The following is a 17,998-nucleotide window of genomic DNA, read 5'->3' on the forward strand; positions in this document are numbered from 1 at the left end:
AAAGGTCAACTATTCATTCTCATTCATCACTAGTCTCATAACTCACACAATTGCCATGTGTCAGCTTTGTTCAAAGGTTATTATGTGTTACAAAGCTTTTTAGGTGATTTCGTAGCACATAAATCCTTTTTAGGTGTTTTCGCAACGCAACATGCTTTAGGTGATTTCGTAGTGCATAATCCAGATTTTACACTGGCTGCGCTACGAAATCGGAGATTCATGCAATCCGTAGCAAATCTTTCCTAACTGTCAAATCTGTCAAGTTCAGTTATGATTGCATCATCCACTATCAGCTTATACACTCCACATATCATGTCCAACCACTTATCTCCATTATTACAGTCGTTAGGTACCTTGGTACGCTCGGATTGCAAGTTCCAATAAAAGCCAGGTATTCACAGTCTTAATTATGATTGTATTCATTGCATGAGGAACAAGTCTAAAAGTTTTCAATTTGAATTCATTGAACACCAAGCGAGGCAGTATTCAAGTGAGGCAGTATTCAAGCGAGGCAGTTATCAAGTGAGGCAGCCATCAAGCGAGACAGGGATTGAAGATTGAGCAGTGCTAGTATTTCTAACCTTCATTACGTTGAAGTCTCATGGAAGGATCTATAGAAAGAAAAGAGCACAGGTCAGGGAGATGTTTGAGGAACGAACCTGAAGGTCTAGACCTTATCTTGAAGAACAGAGAAGTTGAGCACGCGTTCAAGCAGGTTGGATGTTGGAATTTTTGCGAGAAACTCCAGGGAGGTCATGCACAAATCACCAAGGAATTTGCCTTGAATTTTACAGGACTGAATTCAAAGGTTGGTATGCTTGAATTGCAAATCTCTCCAGAGGTAATATCCACAGTTACTGAGATTCCAAGGGGACAAGAAAGTTGGTTTAAGAATTTCAAATTTGATATGACCCCCTGCAAAGAATTTCTGAAGCCGGAGTTCATTAACTCAGATTTAAACAAGTCAGTGCCTAGAAATTATGTCAAGGAATCATATGCCAATTTGCTTACCTGCATACAGAGGTACCTTACCTGTGAAGGGAGATATAATAAGGTGTATTCATATCATTTCAAGCTTCTGTTGCATTTCACAGGCAAGATATCTCTTGATTTACCTTTTTACTTATTTCGTAGCCTCAGCAAAATGTGTGACAAGGTGCAGCTAAGGAAAGAAGCCTGTGAGAACTCATTGTTTCACCACGGCTTAGTTAAGTTGATCATTCTGCATGAACTCCAGAGGGTAGGTAGGGACTGGCCCACGTTTATGTTTATGTCTGGCTTTAAAAATGAAACCGGTCTCAGCCCCCAAGCTGTAAAAAATTCTTCACCAACAAGTGGTCATCATACAGAAACAAGATCCAAGAGATTCACAAAATTGAAAGTTAGGAAACAAGTAAGGGAGCCTGCCAGATCAATGGTTATTCAAGACACACCCCAGCAATCCCTAAAAAAGAAAACTCAGGTCGAAGAAGGTAGACGTGAATCATCTGCAGGAGAAGTAGTCCAGAGAAGAATGACCAGGAGTCAATTAGCTAAGGAAAAAGGCAAGAAGGTGGTTGCTGAGGAAAGCCCTGTTTCAAAAGGGAACTTGAATGACTTACTGCAGGCCATTGAAATTGAAGAATCTCCCTTGGTTCAAGTAGATTTGATAACACCAGGTAAAGACAAGACTAAAAGAACCAAAGCCTCGAAAAAGCTCAAGTTTGAGGATCAGGTTGCTCAATTTGTCTTTAAGCTAAGAAGACCCATGACAAGGAAGTTCAAACAGATAGAGGAGACGCTGCCAGAAACAGGTGAAACAAAGGAGATCACAAAAACCCATGGCAGACCTGTGACTTCATTACAATCATCATCATAGCTGTATAAAGAATATAAGGGAAAGGAAATCATCCCACAAGAGGAATGTAATGTTGAAGAATTGAAAAATAAGTTAAGGTTAGCTAATCTTGAGATTGCTAGATTGAAGAAAGCCTCTAGGAAGCATGCAATCAGGGAAGCTAATTTTCACAAAATGCAAGCTCTGTGGGAAGACAAAACAGTCCAAATACCTGAGGTGGTTGACTGTAATGCACAATATTATACCTTGTCAGTCCCTGCAATAAAGGAAGCGATGTTCATCAGGAAATTTAATATGAAATTTAGAGCTGGGAACAGGATTATGAAGAGACAAATTGAAGAGTTGAAGTTGCAGCTAAGCCAGCGGGAAAGATATCCTTAAGGAAGTCACACATCAAGTAAGGTTATGTTCCAAATTTTTATGGTTTTCCTTGTTGCATTTTTTCTTGAAGAATCATACATCTCCACTCAGTTTTGAAAAGCTTTGGAGCAGTTGAAAAGAATATTTAAATATAAGGAAGCTCAAGATAGAAAATTTTTGGTATTAAGCTGTGTTTTGGTGATTACACAGCAGTTTCGTAGCGCGCTACGAAACTGCTGTAGCTACATAATTAAAACTCAGTCAACCAATTTTGAGGGACCGAGGGGAAATTTTTGAAAAAGGAATCTCTTCAAAGGATCATGTAACAGGTGTCAACATTCAACAAGGGAAGAAACAGGTGGAGGAAACATATATTTGAACTCTAAACTTTTTGTTATAAAGTGATCATAGTTACTACAGTTCATGATATGTCAGACAGCTTGGAGGAGGTCTTGTCTTCACACATGGGAAAGGTCGACAACACATAAAGGACGTGGCACTCTAATACATTTTTGTATAATCAAAGAAGAAGGACATGGTTCATTGGTTTTGAATATCTTTGAGGAAAACCAAAAGCAGATAAACAGGGGCAGTTTCCTACTTTTCAGGAGAAAATTGAGAGATGTGACATTAAGGGCCAACAGGCAGCTACAAACATCCACCACGGTTAAATTAAAAGAGACCACTTGTCAAAGAACGAGAATTGATTGTAATTAATGCTATTATTAGCATGATATGGAGTTAGACTCCTAATTGCCTTAGGTTTCTAAAAAGTCTAGTTAGCAGTTTGTTACATTTAATAGGTAGTTAAAGTTTGAATAGGTGTCATAGGAAGTAGAATTCGAGTTCCCCTCATGTTGGAGGAGGAATCTCAGCCTTGTAAAAGAATTCTATATATAGGAGAGAGAGCAATGTACCCAGGGTTGGAAAATTTCAGAGAAATTGGAACTATTATGCTATGTATATGACTCTGTTTTAGTAATACAAGACTTGGCTTTACTTCTCAGGAATCAGAAGGAGTTTACTATTCAGAATGTTGTGTATCATCCTCTCTTTAGTATTTGCAGTGGTATAGATGTGTGATTACTTAGAAATCACTATTTGTGCTCTAATTTCCTTCACATATTTATAAACTGTGTTGTCCTGTATGTTTCTGGTGTATTCTAAATGGTTAAATTTTGTATGCCCTGACTTCTATGTAAGGTTGATATCATTGTTATACTGAAACGAATTTGACTCCATAAGCCCAATGGATACTTTCTAGTTGTGTTTCCACCACTCATATTTTTACATTCGTTTCATAAGAGTTAGCCATCTTAATCATAATCAAAGATCATTAATCCTTTGAGAGAGCCCTCTCAGGTTGGGGAGGCTAAGCCTCAGCCTAAAGTAGGTTTGAAATAGTTACTTAAGGTCTTCCTCGTCAACAGCCTTCCAGGGTCTGATTTTGAGATAACATGATCAATCCTTTTGTTACAGACTCTTTCTTCCCAACGCACACAGCTGCATATGGCCACGCACTTCGTTGTGTACCTACCAAGGTCTCCATCCACACAGCTGTAGGAGCCTTGCCCTTTGCCTAAGTACAGAAAAATAGGCTTTCCTGCCTTAAATTTCTTGCGCATACATAGATCTTCAATTATTTAGTTACTTCCTATGACTCCTTTATATAGTTTCTTTCATTACAATACCATGGTTCGTGAACCATAGGAGGGTCACATAACATCTTAAGAAACTAAGGGTCTTTGACCTTCCTAAAGCCCCTTTTGATTTTTATGACCTTCGCTCTTCGCTCCTAAAAATGCGGAGACTTTACATAAATAACAAAAACTATTACAAAATTGACCCCAGGGGACCCTATCCCAACAAACCCCCAACACAAGTCGTGACTCATCCTCGAGTCACTCTACTAGTGGCGCATTGATCTTCACCTACAACTCACTGAATTCAATCTTCAAAACTTGTAGGTCTGTTGTGCTCTGCACAACAGCCTGATGGACTTCTTCAACCAATTTTTCTGTGATGGAATATATGGCGGTAGCTGAGTTATTGGCTCAGCCTCCCCTGCGTCAATCTCCTCTACTCCTCCACAAAGTTCTTCCTCATCCAAGTCCAAGGGCTCCGTCAGCTGTTTGGACCTATCCATCTTGCCCTTCTGGTGGATTTCGGTTTGGTTTTTCCGCGGTGATTGTCACATCAATTCTTTCTGAGGCTTCTTCTACTTCTTATCTCCCACTATGGAAGCAAATGGATTAGGCCTTGGCGACCTATGTGTAGTAGTAGGCAACCCTGTAGGTACAGGTTGGGTTGCCTTTGTCTCAGGTTTTGTTGTAGTCATTCTCTCAAGGATTATCTTGCAGTTCCAATCAGGTAAGTTTGCAAATTCCGGCTGTGAAAGAATTCTCTCCCAATCCTTATCATACATACAACACTGTTCTAGACACAATTGAAAGCACAAAGACTTAAGGAAAACTATCAAGAAGCAAAGTGTTAAAATGTTGAGCAGGATGCCATATTTATAGCTAAATTTGAATTCAAATCTATCTGTTCCATCCAATTCCCTATCATTAATGCGTTTTTAGTGGCAGATTTCCAAAGATATGCATCTTGTATTCTATGCCCCGCTCCTTTTAACAAAAAATTAGCTACACTGCTTCCAATGGTCACTTTTTGGCAAAGCTGTGCAGGCCCCACCATCATAGCACAACACTTTCATTGTAGCTCTCCTCTGTGCCTTGCCTTGATTCATCATGCAACCCAATCACTTCACCCAGCCTTCATTTTGGCAATGTATTTTATAGTCCCGCGTTCCCTTGCAACTACCTAGAACACTAAGACTATCCTATAATCGTATAGTTATTGCATAGGGGAGGGATCACCCCTGTACATCTTTAATTGAATCCCATTGACTTTTCCCAGAAATAATTCCTCATTCAGCTATGTGAGCTAAACTATGCCTCCCTCCGTAATTTCCTTAATAATATATGACCCCAACCAATGTGTTTGGAACTTCCCCAGAATCTTCATGAACTTACTATCACACAACAATACCAAATCTTCATTCTTGAAGGTGCGTTGTTTGACATGGTGATCATGCCATGCCTTTTCATGATCACCTGCTGATGAAAACCCACCAAGAAGTGATCTTCCTCCAACTCAACGAGTTGTGCAAGCCATTCTTCCATGGTATCCCAATCTGCCATGTCAGTAACCGTAGCAATCCACAAACCCGACACTATGTATTCCATTGGCATTATCGCTTCTTGTCCATAAACCAAACTGAATGGCATTTGTCCAGTCAACTTCTTACAGGTAGTTCTATATTCCCATAGAACAACGGGTATGTGCACATCCCAATCATTTGCTTTGCATTGCAAATATTTGTTAAGGCATTCTCTATAATTTTAGTAAAGTCTTCCACTGTTCCATTCGCTTGAGGATGATATGGCGTGCTCTTCTGGTGATACATCTGAAATTGTTCGAGTAAAGCAGCAATTGTCTCATTTTAGAAGTGTGAACCTCTATCGCTCGTCAAGATCTTCGGGAAACCAAATTGACACAAAATATACTCAAAGATGAATTTCACAATTGTTTCCACACTACAATCCTTCACAGGCTACGCCTCAACCCCACTTGGTTAAATATTTGGCTACAGTAATGATGTACCCAGCTCCTATTTTCTTTCTCAGTGGCTAAATTGGTCCCACAAAGTCTATTGCCCACTTATCAAACCCCTGAAATGACACTTGTAGATTTAGGGGTAATTCATCTCTTAACGATGGTATCCCCGTTCACTGACAAACATCACATGCCCTACAATAAACCTTGGAATCCTTATGCACAGTCAGCCACCATAGCCTTGCTCGTAGGATCGTCTGCATAGTTTCTCTTCCCACATAATTTCAACCTGCAACTTCTCCAGGTGCTTGAATGAGGACTCTTTGTCGTTCATACTCCAGGACATACCTACGCAATATCTCATCTGATCCCATTTTATATAAATGTCTTGCAATAACAGATAAATATGCATCTCGAACCACCAATTCCTTCCTTTGTTGTGTCAAATACCCCTCAGGAGTTGTACATGTAGACAAGAATTGGATTATATCTGTGAAATGGTCATCTACAATGCGCATAACAAAGAGATGCACATTAGGAAATCCCTCCTCCAGATTTGTAGGTTCATCACCACTCTCAATCCATGAAAGGTGATTTGGTCCAGCATTCATTCACCCTCACTTCACAATTACTTCAAAGTCATATTCTTGAAAGAGAAACAACCATCAAAAGATTCCCCCTCCCCCAACATAGGCTTGTTGACCAGGTACTTCAAAGCAGAATGGTCAGTGTACATCTTGAAGTGAGCACCCATCAAGTAGTGCCTAAATTTCTGCAGCACATACACCATTGCTAGTCCTTCGCACTCAGTGGTAGAATAATTATTTTCTCCCTTCGATAACTTCCTACTTGCAAATGCTATCGGATGGTCAATATCACCCTCACCTAGTTGGGTCAGCACAACTCCTAGTGCTATGCAGGAAGCATTTACATGTACATTGAACTCCTTCATCCAGTCAGGGAACACTGGGATAATCACAGTGACCATCTTTTCTTTCAAGACATCCAAGCTTTTCTGGTAGTCTTTGTCCCAGAAAATTGTCACATCCTTTTTCAACAATTTTTTCCATGGGCGCAGTGATCTACACATACGCCTTAATAAATTTCTTGTAATACCCTGTGTGGACCAACATCACATGAAGTTTTTTGACATTCTTTGGAGGCTCCAGATTAATAATCACTGCATTTTTGGCAGGGTCCACCATAAATCCCTGCTTACATACTACATGACCCAACAGTATCCCATGTGGTACGCAGAATATGCATTTCTTCATATTAAGGGATATCTAATACTTTTGAAAAGTATCCAACATGAGGTGAATACTGGCAACATGTCTCTTTACTAGCCCAAACACAGTCCAATCATCGAAGTATACCTCCAAAAACTTGTGAATAAACTCCTTGAAGGTTGCGACTACCACCCTAGAGAATATTTCAGGGGGCATTCTTAAGTCTTAAAGGCCTTACTATATACTGGAAACACCCGCACTCAGTAGTAAAGGTAGTCTTACTTCTATCCTTCGGCACGATCTTGATCTGATGGTAGCATGAGAACCCATTAGTAAATGAATAAGCTTCCTCACCTCCAACACTTTCCAGTACTTCGTTTGTGAATAGTGTAGGAAATGGATTGTGAACACAGGAATCATTCAAATTCCTCAATTCTGTGCATATTTGAATTCCCCCCTGCGTTTTCTTCTCCTGAACCACCATGGGACTAACCCGGTCTAATTCTTTGACAAGTTGAATAATCCTAGCTGCAAGCATCTTATCCAATTCAGCGCACACTTTTTCCTTGTACATAGGATTCAATCGATAAGGGCATTGCTTCACTGGCTTCGCATCCAGCTTCAGAGTAATATTCATGACACCTAGATCCCCTACTATCCCTTTTATATTAGTGCACTTAGTCGTAAACATGTCCTAATATTCCCGTAGTAACTCCGCAAATTTGTCCACTGTATCTTCATCCCAATAGTTGTCTATGTTTGAAAAATTCGGTTGCGCTTCCGATCCAATATTCACTTGCTTAGTATTCAAGGGATGTGAAATATCAGGAACCTCCGCCTCAGGCTCAAAGACTTCGTGCTACCCTTCTCACTCAAAAATATTGATGTTCCTAGGATCTTCGTCACCTTCCTCAATGGACACATTGTAACATTCGAGTGCATGGCACAGCTGCGTGCTCCAATCTAGTTGTACCCATGCAACAGGTTCTTTAGGAATTTTGAATATTGCATCTTTGATCTCATGTAACGCCTTTTCAATGAATTCAAATCCATATTCAAAGCTTAAGGTTAGAAAAAAACTTTCTTTCAGAACATCCCATTCTATGGTTCCATGTCGCAGCTTGGTTTCCAGATACCAGGTCATCGGAATTGCATCCAAAGTATGGCAGAATATATGAACCCATTATGGTTGAGGTTCTTGTCCCCATGCTTTTTTCCATCGAGCCAGATGCTCGTGCGAATCATCCTTCCCTATATATTTGTCTGTAATGCAGGTATTGGCATACCCAAATCACAGTTTCATCATCCATCGGTATTCCTTCCAGTTTTCAAAGCTATTCTTTTGAGTACCCCACCATCTTGAAGGTGTAGCTCGCAGTGCGATGTCTAGTGCTTGGAACTGATGTTCCTATGGTACATCCCTTTCAAATTTAAAACAAAATTGACATCTTCTAAACCATCATAATACAGTAAGTTGTGTACCTGAGTGGCTATACATCAGAGTGATTTTGTAAGTCTGATGCATTGCAATGATGATACCTCATGCAACATATTTTTCTAGTGTTCAAGCTCCTCATTTGAATCTCAATTACAGGAGCTATCCTTCCCCCATGTAATTCTCCCATCCACCGTAGCGTTGACCCAATCTTCATCCTGCGTAATCAGCTTATAGATCTTCTCAATATCATCATCCTCTTCATAATCGCGGACTAGTTCAGTATATCGTGTACCCTCGGTTGGGTCCAAGGGCACAATAACCCTTAGTTATTTCTTTTCAAATGTCATACTGCGCTTCTTTAGGTTGATGACTGCATTCATATCAAATTCCCAATCAATTCTAAGCAACGCTGGAGAGGGGTTACTATCATCCACTATTTTCATCACTTCAAAGTCGTCTATGGTGCGCACCCCTTCAATATCCACAATCACTCCATATAGGTGCCCCATAGGAATAATATTTTTTTGATTCACCATCCTCAACTAGATCGGGGAGCACTGTAGCGTTGGTCTTCCCATTCTTTCCCAGGTTTTCTTTGGAAGAACATTTGCATCAGACCCTAAATCAAGAATTACATGGTCCATTTCATATTCTCCAATCTGGGCAATCAATCTCATTTCGCGACCAGTCCTCTTCTTACCTTTTCCCACCTTATATACCGCGTGTTATTCTAGTAGTGTCTTATTCTTACCAGTGCACTTATCTATCAATTATTGCAGTCCTTCTACTGCCTTCTTATCCCTTAGGATCTTCATGCAAGTTTTTAAAAATGATGCTAATAATGACCGGTCTACCTCCTATGAAGTATTGGTGTCTTCAAGCTTTCTCATACTTTGAGTTCTTGACGTAGAAGCTCCTTCATCTGTGAAGCTCTTTTTTCTTTCGTAAACATTTCATTTACCTTATTCATATTGAATTTAATATCCTTATCAGCAGCCTTGTGAACCCATACATTTTCTTCTGGTTTCTTCCCTTTATCTTTCCTAGTAGCTATGCCACTAAGCGTGACAATATTAACACTAGGACACTCTTTGCGTAGTTCATATCTCATCATCTAGATGTTTTGGGTAGGCTGTTGAGTCTGAGTCTTCTTCTCTTTCATATTCATGATGAGAATAGGGAAATATTCTATGATATGATCAAACTGGCAACAATATTGCCATGAGGGGTGCATTGGATTCTGACAATCTCGTGCAAAGTGACCTGATTATCCACAGTTGTAACAAATGATATGGCCACGACCTCTTCCAGCCCCTCTTCCTTGTCCTCTTCCTCGTCCCTGAAATCCTTCATACACCATAGTTGCACCTTGATCCTGAGTACGAGCCTCCATCTGTACTTTATTTGTTGGTGTTATGTCCATCATCAATTCGTAACTCCAGCAATTGCATTTGCCATGACCCACAAACTTAGAGAAATTACAGAACAACTGTTGTGGAGTCTATACAAACTTCTACAGCAAATGACAATTACCATCATATGTTTTCCTGTAATATGACAAATAGTGCACCATGGTACTACTCTCATACTTGGCCCAGCAGTGTTCTCTGGTTTCAAGGGGACAAGACCCCCTCCAACTAGATAATTTTGATACACCAGGCAACGATCCTAGTCGTGACCCTGGCCCTTACATTTTAGACACCATAATTTCATGCAGATCTCATTCTGGACTTCTTTTCCCTTGTTGAGGCTCTACAACTCCATATGCAGGCTATCCAGGTGAGGCTTCTAATTTCATCGCAATCTCTAATGCCTTCATGTGCGTCCCAATTTTCTGCTATGACAAAGGCAATCTCAAATGGGGAAATAATGAAGCAATGTACTAGTCCTTGTGTTAGTCATCTGTGATCTGCATATTAGCCTACTGCAGCAAGCATTTCAACCTCTGATCAAAGTCCTACGTGGACTCATTCACCTTTTTTTCGATCTTGTTGACCTCTATTACTGACTGGGCTTGCAACTTAGGCTTGTTGAATTCAATATTGAGTTATTTCTTTGTTTTGCCCAGTGTTGCATTTGGATGAGCCGAACAATACTTGATATACCATCTTAGTGCTTTATCTTGTAGTGTTGTAACCAATTGCACTTTCTTCAAGTCATCATTTGTAATCCGTTGTGACTTCCATACAGCATCAGCTACAAACCAAAACTGTTCAGGGTCTTCTCTCCGCAGACCCCTGAATATGGGCATCTTCATCGCATTGGCCATGTTGAATAGTGCATGTAGAGGTGGAGGTGGAGGTGTAGTTGTAGGTGTGTGACGCGGAGGTGATGGTGAAAGTGGAGCGGATGGATGTGGTATACCTACGATACCCTGCTTTACCATCTAAAGTGAACCTAGATGTGTCTTCAGAACACTACTTTCTTCGTCACTATCTGTTATGAAACCAGCTCAAGAAAAGATAGAAAAGATAGATCAACGCCTTAGAATTCAGCCTCTTCGAGGGGGCAACCTCCTTTACATTACATAAATGAAACATTCTTGGATGATTCAAATGACAAAAGCTCCTTTCTATATATAGGAGTCTAAGGAGTCACAATATAATCCAGCCGACCTAACAATAATAATATAAAGCCACAAAAATAACAATAGAGGGATTCTATGGGGCACAGTGATAACAATATGGGGGAAATAGGGGCACAACAATATTAATAAGGGGTATAACTACAATATTAATGGAGTAATCACTAGTATTATAGGGACCCAACATGCCCCTCTCCTTCAAAAAAGTGTTGTCCTCAACGCTTGAGTAGTTCTAGATACTTCTGCATAAAATCTTCATCCTCCCATGTGGAATCTTCAGTGGATAAGTTCTTCCACTTGATAAGATACTCTGAAATTGATCGATTTCGTAGCTGTCGAGTTCTTGTTTCTGTGACTGCTTCCGGTTCCAATATAATTTTTCCTTCCTCGTCAAGTTCTGGCAATATTGTTTGAACTGGGAGCTTGTCGCCTATAACCTTCTTTAAACATGAAACATGGAAAACTGGGTGCAATCGAGAAGCTGCAGGAAGCTCCAATTTGTATGCCATAGTACCAATCTTTTGCAACACCTTGTACGGACCATAATACTTTGGTGATAATTTATTATCCTTCTTAGCTTGCTTGAGGGGCATTTGCTTATATGGTTGTAGCCGTAGGAATACCCAATCACCTACATCAAAACTTCTTTCACTGCGATGTTGATCTCCCTGTTGTTTCATTCTATTCTGTGCCAACACGAGGTTATCCTTTAAGAGTTGGAGGACTTTTTTTTGATGTTCAATGTGATGTTCCACTGCCTGAACCTTAGAATTTTCTCTTAAATATGATGTGATGGATGGTGGTTGATACCCATAAAGTGCCATAAATGGGGTCATTTTTGTTGCTGTATGGAAGGAAGTGTTATACCACCATTCAGCCAGAGGCAACCATTTGACCCATTGTGTTTGTTTATCAGATACAAAGCAACGAAGATATCCTTCCAAACATTTGTTTACTATCTCAGTTTGCCCATCAGATTGAGGATGATAAGATGAGCTATGAGCTAACTGAGTACCAAGACAAGAAAATAATTATGTCCAAAAATTTCCAGTGAAAATGGGATCTCTGTCACTTACAATAATCTTTGGGTTTCCATGTAGCTTTTGAATTGTTTCCATAAATGCAGTAGAAACTGTACTGGATTTAAATGGATGTGATAATGCACAAAAGTGTGCATACTTGGTAAGTCTGTCAACTACCACCATGATGACACTCTTTCCCTCAGACTTGGGTAAACCTGTGATAAAATCCATTGAAACCTCCTCCCGACGTTGGCTTGGAATGGATAAAGCTTGTAATAGACCCGGTGTCTTAATTGTTTCAACTTTATTTTGTTGGCAAACCAAACATTCCGCCACAAACTTTTGAATATCTGATTTAAGGCCATCCCAAAAAAATTCCTTCTTAACCCTGTGGTAACTTTTTAGAAATCCTGAGTGCCCTCCTAAGGGAGAAGTGTGCAATTCCATAAGAATCTTTTGTTTTAGCTGGGAATTCTTACAGAGGTATAAGCGATCTTTGTACCATAACGAATCATTTTTCCAGCTAAATGTATCAGACGTACTGGAATCTTGTTGTAACTTTCGAATAAGTGCCCACACTTCTTCGTCATTCTTCCATTCCTCCCTTGCTTCATTTATCCAATCTGGTTGGATAATAGAAATGGCACACAACAATGCTTCCACATCCTCATCCTTTCTTGAGAGTGCATCTGCCACCACATTTTGCTTCCCTTTTTTGTAGATGATTTCAAAGTCATAACCCAACATCTTTGTGACCCACTTTTGTTGCTCTTCAGAGGATAATATTTGTTCTAAAAAGTATTTAAGGCTATCATGATCCGTTTTTACCTTGAAGTGTCTTCCCATTAGGTAGGGTCGCCATTTCTTAAGTGCATGGAGTATTGCCAACATTTCCTTCTCATAAATAGCTTTGCTTAAAAACTTTCCCTTGATTGGACGACTTTCAAAAGCAATGGGTCTTTCATCTTGCATTAGAACAGCACCAATTCCATTTCCTGAAGCATCACATTGCACAATAAAGGTTTTTGTGAAGTCCGGTGTAGCTAAGACCTGTGCTTGGCACATTGCCTCTTTAAGATGTTCAAAGGCCTTTGTTGCTTCCGGAGTCCATGAAAATGCATCTTTCTTCAATAATGTTGTTAGAGGTGCTGCTATTCTCCCATAATTCTTAACAAACTTGCGATAATACCCTGTCAACCCGAGAAATCCTCGCAGATGCTTTATGGATGTGGGGATTTTCCATTCCTTAATGGCTTTAATTTTGCTAGGGTCTACCTTAACTCCTTCATGAGATACAATATGACCTAGATATTCCACCTCCTCGACTCCAAAGAAACATTTGGATCTTTTTGCATATAATTGTTTCTCCTCCAATAGTTGTAGCACCCTATCAACATGTTCAACATGATCCTTCCAAGACTTGCTGTAGATTAGTATATCATCAAAAAATACTAACACAAATTTTCTAAGGAATGGTTTGAAAATTGAATTCATCAAACCTTGAAATGTTGAAGGTGCATTGGTAAGGCCAAAAGGCATGACCAAAAATTCATAATGACCCTCATGAGTTCTAAATGTTGTTTTCGGAATGTCTTCAGTCTTCATTCTGATTTGATGATATCCTGAACGAAGATCCAACTTGGTGAAGTAAATTGATCCATGCAATTCATACAGTAATTCATCAATGACAGGAATGGGGAACTTATCTTTAATAGTGAGCTTGTTGAGCTCCCTATAATCTGGACAAATGTGCCATGATCCATCCTTCTTGTGCACCAATACTACTGGAGCAGAGAAAGAACTTTGACTCGGTTGAATTATACCAGCCTCTAGCATTTCTGTAACCATACGTTCAATTTCACTCTTTTGGACATAGGGATATCTGTACGGCCTGATGTTTGGAGGAACACTTCCTGGAATCAGATGAATAGCATGATCATGATCACGCATAGGTGGGAGACCTTTGGGAGTCTCAAATACCTTGGAATGATTGTCCAGGACGTTTTAGAGATCTGGAGAAATAGATGATTCCGATGTGGAAACATCTAGCGAACATAATTGTGAAATTACACCTCTTTGCTCCTTTTTTAGAAGCTTTGTCATACCATTAGAGCTGATTATCTTTCCTGGTTTCCCTACAATACCCCTTAATTCAACTTCCTTTCCTTCCGTAGAAAATTTGATGAAAAGTTCTTGAAAATTAAAAGCTATTGTACCCAAGGATTGTAGCCATTGGACTCCTAGTACAACATCAGCACCTCCCATTGGAATGGAAAGCATTGGGCTAGTCAATACATATTCTCCCATGGATAGCTTGATATTATGGCACTTTCCAGAGCAATTTATTGCTCCTCCATTTGCAATCATCACTTGACACTCTGGTGTTGGATATAGGAAGCAATTCAATTCTTTTGCTACCTTACAATGAATAAAATTGTGGGTGCTTCCTGAATCAATCAACACTATTACCTTTTTCTTCTTGATTTGTCCTTCTATCTTGATGGTTTGAGGAGTGGTAATTCCTGCCAATGCATTACAAGATATGGTTGGATTGATTTGTTCTTCATCTAGGCTTTGTTCCTGGAGTATATCCTCTTCTTTTGATCTTTCTTGCTCCTTTTCTTCTTCCTCTTCACAATCTATGTAGAATAATTTCTTCTCAGCACACTTATGACCTTTAGTGTATTTGCTATCACAACTGTAACAAATCCCTTTTGCTCTTTTTTCTTCCAATTGTTGTGGTGTCAACCTTATAGGTTGTGGAAGACTAGGGGCAACAACACTTCCGTCTTTATAGTTGTGAGTGGTATGCTTCTTAGTTGCCATAATTTTGTTTTCCATTTTTCTTGCTAACCTGAATGCCTTCTCTAATGAATCAGGTTCCCAAAGGCGAACATCATGTTGGATATTATCCTTTGAAGACCCTATGAGCACATCAATCCTATGCTCCTCTGGAATATCTTTTACCCTTATGTTCAATTTTTGGAACTCCTCAATGTGCTCCATTATTGAACCCTTTTGTTTGAGACTTATCAATTGGCTAAAAAAAGTGTTGCTTTTTGTATCCTCATAATGTGCTATCAATTCTTCCGTAAAAATTTCCCAAGTGATAAATTGTTTATGAGAGCGAAGCCATTGATACCATACAAACTGATTTGGTTCCAAATATAAAGTTGCCATACGTACCTTTTGTGTGTTTTGCACATTATTGAGATCGAAGAATTGCTCCATCTGTAATATCCATGTTGCGGGATCCTTGCCATCAAACTTCCTCATATCTATTTTTGGAATATGGTGGGTCTTCTATCCAACATTAGAGTCTATGGAATCATGATTAACATTTCTTTTGTTCTCATCATGAGTTTCCTTTACTACCCTTTCACCATCAGTGACCCTTTCTTGTAGCAACTTCTTAAATTCTTCCATGTCTGTCTTCAAATCTATCTTCAAATCGTCCATCTTAGCTTCTACACCTTTCTTTAAACCATCCATCTTAGCTTCTACATATTTCTTTAAACCATCCATCTTAGATTCTGTTCCTTTTTGTGCAAGTGACACTTGTTGCACTTGGTCTCGTAATTTTGCTATATCATGTTGCATTTCTTCCTCTTCTTCATAAGTCATGCTAGAGCTTTCAGGTTGCTTACTAGGTGTTTGCATTTTCTTTCCTCGGGGCATCAATTACCGATAATAATGCTTTACTATGCCCTTTGAATTCCTTCAAACCAAGCTTACGCAAAAATAAAATTAAAAAAAAAACTACACACCTTTTTTCACTTTGTAGAAGCCTGATATTGAATCTGATGTATCTCTGTAATTTCGAATCATCCAGTTCTGAAATTGTGACCTATAGTAGCCTTCTGTGTCCTCTTTCTAATGCCACTAGTCTGATCCAAATTGGATTCTCCAAGAAAGAGTTATGCACAATCTCCCACAATGACCTGATTATAGACTAGTTCAGTAGAGCGAACTTGTATGAAGTGCCATGTGTCACTATTTCGACCTTTGACTCTAAAAAATATATACAAGAAAGCTAAAGTCCATCATCTTTCTATACCTTCTTACGAAATTTCAATCCGATGCTCAGAAAGAAAGTTATGATGATTTTCCCCAGGTCACCTGTTTGGAATGTAATTCAGGAGTCTGCAAAAAGACCAACTTCCTTAGATCATATCTCCTCAAATATAGCGCAAAAAGTTCTGAAATTCGGATCCAAGGTTCAACGCGATTTCTTCTCAAATGGGTTTTTGTTGCAACTTTTGAAACATCGCAGAAAAAAATTTATAGCGAAAATTCCACGATGACCTGTTTGGAGCAGCGAAACCCTAGAATCCAAAGCTCTGATACCAAATGTTATGAAACCAGCTCAAAAAAAGATAGAAAAGATAGATCAACGCCTTAGAATTTAGCCTCTTTGAGGGGGAAACCTCCTTTACATTACATAAATGAACAATTCTTGGATGATTCAAATGACAAAACCTCCTTTCTATATATAGGAGTCTAAGGAGTCACAATATAATCCAGCCGACCTAACAATAATAATATAAAGCCACAAAAATAACAATAGAGGGATTCTATGGGGCACAGTAATAACAATATGGGGGCAATAGGGGCACAACAATATTAATAAGGGGTATAACTACAATATTAATGGGGTAATCACTAGTATTATAGGGACCCAACACTATCAGATGCTCCCAACAGAGGACTGTACTCAACACCTGAAACTAGATCTCTTCTTAATGTTTTTCCACTACGTGTAGATCCCGTCAAATCTCTTCTAAACATTAATTCAATGGCATAACCCTTTTCTCACACAATAAAATTTTAATCCACGTTTTCATGGACTTCAGATACTTACCTCCTAGACCTTTGAAAAACTGACGTTCAACTTCACTATAACTGACATATGTATCAATCATGAACTTAGTGATGAAACCACCCAAAATGTTATCAATCCAGTAATCGACAGCCCTCGCGATCTTGTTTTCTGAAGCTTCCAGGTGCCTGACCAATTCTGGAGTCCACACAATAGGGTTATCCAACTTCCACATACCTTGAATGTCCGCCAATTATACAACCACTGGTTTAATTCACATGGAAAAGAGTAGAAGAAGATTTTGTGTTTGTCTGTATATAGATATCTATTCAACCACTCTTCCTTCGATAGGCGCGGATTCTTGTTTTCCTGGGCTGCAAATTCGTGCAGCTTTCAGTCTATCCACTTCTCAATTTCCTTCTTAGTTGGGAACCATTTGTTCAAAACACATTCCTCAGACAGATCCCAGTCCCAACAATGAAACCCAACCATTTGTTGGCTTAAGGGGGTCTGGACCTAGGTTTGGAGTTAGCTACACCAGCCAACAAAACCCTTCACTATTTTCCCTTTCGGCGCAACAACCCACGTAGCGTAGGCTGCAATCCTACCCGAAGCAGTATTGGGGGATGACAAAACCAAATTTCTGCATCTAGAGGTCTATGTGATGGGTTTCTGTCCCTTCTAGGGCTTTATTCTAACCTCCACAAACCCTAACCCTTGAAACGTGGAAATTACAGTAACTTACAAAAACAGATCCTAACTCTGTGTCGATTGCTTTAAACATCCATATTATCAAGTAAACTAACATATCTACTACTTTTACACATTAATTAAGTGTTTCTTAAGATAATTATAGAAGCAGAGCGAATACACAAAAAATTCATAAGTAAACAGAAAGTCACAAATACACAGATATGGCTCCAAAATAGTCTTTATTATGATCAATCATTCTATTACAGACTCTTTCTTCCCTACGCACACAGCTGCAAGGGCCCATACACTTAGTTGTGGACTTACCAAGGTCTCCACGCACACAACTGTAGGAGCCTTCCCCTTCGCCTAAGTACAGAAAGATAGAATTTCCTGCCTTA

The sequence above is a fragment of the Pinus tabuliformis genome, chromosome 4_1 (genome assembly GCF_031772625.1).
Source record: "Pinus tabuliformis cultivar Carrire ecotype Pingquan chromosome 4_1, CPIR1, whole genome shotgun sequence".
Taxonomy (NCBI): Eukaryota; Viridiplantae; Streptophyta; class Pinopsida; order Pinales; family Pinaceae; genus Pinus; species Pinus tabuliformis.